Source organism: Crocodylus porosus, unplaced genomic scaffold (genome assembly GCF_001723895.1).
Source record: "Crocodylus porosus isolate Cpor-Errol unplaced genomic scaffold, CroPor_comp1, whole genome shotgun sequence".
In the NCBI taxonomy this organism is placed as follows: domain Eukaryota; kingdom Metazoa; phylum Chordata; order Crocodylia; family Crocodylidae; genus Crocodylus; species Crocodylus porosus.
In genome coordinates, this window is record NW_017728943.1 from 21861218 (window position 1) to 21866969 (window position 5752).

Genomic DNA, 5752 nt, shown 5'->3' on the forward strand with positions numbered 1-5752 from the left:
AGATGTCATACCATTACTTTATCTTGCTACATAATTAATATTTCACCAATCCCAATACTAGGCAGGGGAGTATGGAAATATGCTGAAGCAAACCCACTGCTGTGACTTGGTATACATAACTGATTATACCACCAAGGAATGTCTGATTGCAAGATATAAGGATGCATTTGAAGACTTTGGGGAACTTGAATTAGAGCAGTGGTACACTTACAGCTCATGGGCCAGATCCACCCCACAGAGCCCATCCAGCTTGTGGGAATCCCCCTGGGTCCAGAAATCTGGCGGTGGGGGATTTGCCATTCCCCTGCTGCCACATTTCCAGACCAATGGGGAGCCTCATGCAGGTTCAACTGGTGCAGAATTGGGCCAATACTGAGCTGGATCCCACCTCCATGCCAACCCCATGTGTGGGATCTGGTCTGTGGGCCAGCCCTTGTCATTCATCTGGCCTGCTGGAAGATTCGGAACCACTGAGTTAGAATATCAGTTCTATACACTATCCCAGGTAATAACAATTTATTCAGCACATGTTTCCAAGATACCTTTTGTGTTACTATATACAGACCTGAGGATACCTTCTACCAAAGTAAGAAAACATAAATCATAAACAGAATTGAGACTCACAGGCAAAATCAACAGCTAGGAAAATAGCACAAACCATGAAGAGTAGCACAGCAGCCACATCTGGTCCTCCAGAATAATTGTCTGAATAAGGCAATATGCAAACCGTATCACAGCATCCTGCTTTAAAAGGATATCATTTTCCTGTTCTGATATCAGGTAAAGAAGCAGCTAAATATCAAGACACGAACTGAGAAATTCAAATAAACTGACCTCTGAGATCACTATTCCTATACCTGAGCTAGAAGTGGTATGGTCCACTACATCATGTATCTCTAACATACAAAAGGTTGATACTGGTTCTTAACTTCTCAGATAATTTGAAAGTAACCCCCCTGCATAAATAACATTAAAATGTAGCCACATCTAGATAGCATTAGCAAGCACAAGGCAGAGAACAGAGTGAAGACAGGATAGAGAAATACTAGTATACTAACCTGAAACCTGTCTTTAATTGATGGTCAGTATTCAGTATTCAGTAAAAGCGGATAGGACTTTGAGGTTCAGAGTCCTTACAGAAAAAGCTGCAGGTAGAGTATCTCTTGTGAAGCCTGGAGAGAGAAGGCACAGAGAAATCCCAAGCATGGAGGAGGACCTCAATTAAACTCTGTAGCACAAAAATCTAAGGCAGTGGTTCTCAACCATGTTAGATTCAAGGTACCCCTCAGAAAATACCAGCTCTTAGTTTTCACTCATTTTTTGATTAAAGAAAAGCAATAGAGCTATTCTTCTGTTGCAAAAAAATTAAGCCACAACAGCTCTGAATGTTGTTGACACTATGGATTCCTATTTGAAATCTCAGGGTTTACCTTGTGAATCGTGTTTTCACACCTAACATTGTGTGGCATCCCTTGGCAGCCTTGAAAGGATTTCAAAGCACCCCAGGGTGTTGCAGCACCCTGACTGGGAATCATTGTTTTAAAGCAATTATTTGAATAGAGGCCCTGCTGTGAGTAACCATGGGGATACACAGACTACTTCACCCAATGTCAGTCTTTGAGGGGGAAAGTATTATGGGGTAAATGGAGAACTGTGTGGCTGTTTCAAAGATTTACACACCCTTTCTCCAAACTAATCACAGCCTTGATGAAGCAGGTTATTACTGGATTTTGCTGAACAGAGCAATGTTAAAATGGAGTTAAGTATAAATCAATTTAATCTAATCTGTCTCTACAATGTTCCTTCATCATAAATGTTTACTTTAGCCTGTTGTCTCTCCAGTGAAAAAACTTTGAGCCATGAAGAATAAAAACTGAGGTGGGGAATTACCATTCATTACAAAAATACATACTGTACTAATGTTTTGAATTCAGAATAATGAAAGACTTCAGTGAATGTTAGCTAAATGGAAAATGTGTGGAAAATGGAAATATTTTACCCATGGATCTGTTGTATATCTGTTTGACCTACATTATATCAGAGTAGCATACAGCCCACTCCAAGTCAAAGCCCCTAAGAGGGAGATTGTTACAGAGTATACATGAAACCAACTCTGGTAACTGGCTTTATAAAGGCTCTGCCAGAACGTTACTCTTTAACCTGTTGATCACACCCCTAGAAGCTAAGATCTTATGGGTATATCTGGAATTCTATAATAACTAACTGTGCAGGGCTGCCTGTTTACCATGGAGTTACACAGATCTCTCCAACAAATCACAACCTTAATAGAGAGTATTATGTGAAGTCAGTAGGTAAATGAGGGAATGAAAAGCATTGTCGATGTTGGTGTATAAAATGTAGGGAATGGATACTGCTGTTATTAGAAGATGTACGTATCTATACTAGATGATAGTGTCACATATATTCATGTATAGAATGGAAGGTACATAGTATTCATGTTAATAATAAGTCTTAGTGCTTATACAACAGCTTTAATTTGTAGATCCTTAGATAAAGAATAATATCATTATCACTATGTCAGGGAGAAAACAGTAAGGTGAAAACCTGTGCTGTACATGTATATTAATTACACAGATGAATAGAGTGTCATGGGACTTTTATATGTACAAGAAGAAGGTGAATAGTGTAATAGTATTTGGGGTGTAAAATCAAGTTTGGGTGATAGTATAAGAAGGATGTGCATAGAACTGGCTGGGATGGATCATGTCAGGGAATTTGTTTTTATAGCGTTACAGGATGCTGAAGCATATAATGGATGCAATTAAGTATAATCAAAGATGGATAATACTATCAAATGTACATGCTAACAATGAAGGTCCTGTTATAGAATGTCCATATATATATAGTGAAAGGTTTGCTAGCCTGATGGGATGTCCATGTATATAGTGGCAGGAAAGAGACAGTGGTAGGGAATGTCTGTGCATATAATATGTGTATAGGTAGTATTGTGTGATGTGTGTTATGAAGAACAGTTTGTACTGCAGTGTGTCAGTGTGTGTAACATGAAGGCCTTCACCAGTATCCTGAGGATTCATGTGTTTCAAATAGAGTATAGGTAGAATTGTAGGACATTTGTGCACGTAATGGGGGAGGAGGGTGGATGAATAGTATGATATAACGGAGGATGGGTAACATTGTGCAATGACTGTGTATGTAACAGGTAGGATGGACAATATGGAATGTCTGCCTCAATAACTGGGAGTTATGGAACTTCTTGGTAAACTGGGGCAGTTAATATTATGAGACATCAATAAATACAATGAAGATCTGATATATTTCATGGGATGTCACTTTGTACCATGAGGGATTAATTATATTGTATGGAAGTATGTATAATTGGGTTATTTGTACTTTTATGGAATGCCTGTGTCATTATAAAGTGATGATTAGTACGACTAGTAAGAAAAGGATAGTGCTATGAAGCGTCTAATAGAATATATCACATCTGCCCAAAGAACTTTGTCTGCCTATGTCCTTAGACCAATACAGCTACAACCAAAAACCAAAAACCCTAAAGTGTCTCAAGCCTATAAATGGGAAGAATGGCTGTGTGTAATTGGGATATGGGGAGTTTTATGGGTGCCAAAGTTTATAATGGAAGGATGCCTTGTATTATGGGCTGTGTGCGTCTGACCTGGGATAAATACTCTTAGAGCATTTACATGTATAAAATAAAGTGATTAGAGTTCGGATTGCATTCTGGGAAATCTGTGTGTACTGTGAAGGGGAAGTAGGGTGTTCTGCATATACTGGGAGGGATAAGTGAGTAGCATGGGATAAGAGGAGGAAGGGAAGAATTACAATATGAGATGTTTGCATAGGAAATGAAAGGAGTGAACAATAATATGGGATGTCCGTAACAACAAATATGCATGCGCGTGCGCATGTGCACACACACACACACTCGAATGCTGGAGTGTACAAGGAACAAGAAATGCTGTCGTGGGCAGTCTGTGTGTATACTGGGAAGAAGCAGGATACCATTATGGCACAGCCATGTTTCTAGCATGATGGGATGCTTGTGCCTGTGGCCAGGAGCAGCTAGCATAATGAGACAGGGTATTTCTGTTCATTTGTTTGTTTTTAATTTATAGCCGAGGACAAATTAGCCAAAACTAATTCCAGATCCAAGAGTCCAGAACCATAAGTGGCCCTACTCCACCCACACTTGGGGCTTCATATGTTTCCAAATCCTTTGGCCGGCATCCTACTTGCAGGCCCAAGCCTGGAGGCTTGGGGTTTAGATGTCCCCAAGTTTTGCTTGCCCTTAGCCAGAAGGCCCTTGGACCAAACAAGGGAGGAGACTCCCATTTCCTTGAAGTGGGCTTAAAGCTGCTGCACCTCAGCAGGTACTTAACTATGTCAGAAAAGCAGTTCTCCTGGGGTGTGGTTCAGGAAAACTGTCTTCATGGACACAGATACATGGTATTTCCCCTGCCAGGTTAAGAAGCCACTACACTTGTCCTGAGCCATGAAGAGGCTAGCACAATGGGATGTGAGGTTGGTAGTGGTTCACAGGCACAGCTCTGGACCATGGGCTGCCATGCCTTGTGGATGCGGTGCTGGATGCTGGGCTCCCTTTGAAGAGTGGGTAAGCTGACAACTGTGAGACGTGTGCCTGGAGGTCAGCTAGCATGGGCTCGCTGCCTGGGTGCGTGTTGGAGGGGCGCTCTGGGGTATGTGGAGTCTGCATCATCTGGAGGCATAAAGAATCCTGGCAGGCTATGCCCTGTGCCCCCAGCAGTTACTACACTCCACACAGAAGGGCGGGGAGGGGGCCTGGAAGTGAGGGGTCAGAGGTATGAGGAGGCTGGTGGGCAGTGGAGGGGCCCGAGTACCATGGGCTGTTAGCTGGCACCCTGCTCAGCCTGGTCCGCCTGCATGGAGGGGGAACATATGAATGCGATTATTATGGGCTGCCTGGCTGGAGTGAGGGAGCGGGCAGTGAGTGCGAGTATTGTGGGTTGTGGCTAAGAGTTGCTGAGAGTATTATGGGATGCCGGGCTGGACCGTGGCTCCCGGCGACTATTATGGGATGGCTGACTGAACGCGGTGGGGGTGGGGGAGGGGGGGAGGAGGTGGAGAAGGTGACTATTATGGGATACATATCAGGGGGCATGACTATTATGGGATGTTACCGGGCTATTGTGGCACGTTTTAGTAGGGGGCTTAAAGAGGGGGCAGGGCTTATTATGGGATGCCAGACCAGGCAGTGACAGGATACCTCTGTGAGGGGGCGGGGGGTTACCGCAGGATGTGTAGGTGGGGGGAGGAACTATTATGGGATGGTGGGGGTGGAGGTCTGTGGGGGGAGAGTTTGGAGGTTATTATGGGATGTCTCGGGGAGGGAGGGCGAGGCAGGGGGCATTATCGTGGGTTGGAGCAAAGGAGTATTATGGGATGTTGGAGTGAAGGGGTTAGTGTGGGGAGTATATTATGGGATGTTTCTCCGAGGAAGGGTTCTATTATGGGATGTTCCTGATGGAAAGGGGGGGTTGATTATTATGGGATGCAAGGCCGGGCAAGTGTGTGGGGAGTTATGAAGGGAGGGTGGATATTATGGGATGTCTGGTCGCCTGGGTGACGGGGGCGGGGCTCGTTGCCGAGGTGCCAGAGCATATTATGGGATGGAGGCGGGAGTGGGCGGGGCCTGGCTGGGGTTTTTTTCCCCCCTTTAAGAGGCGGCGTCGGGGCAGGAGCCATTTTCCCTTCAGCGGCGGCGGCGAGTGGC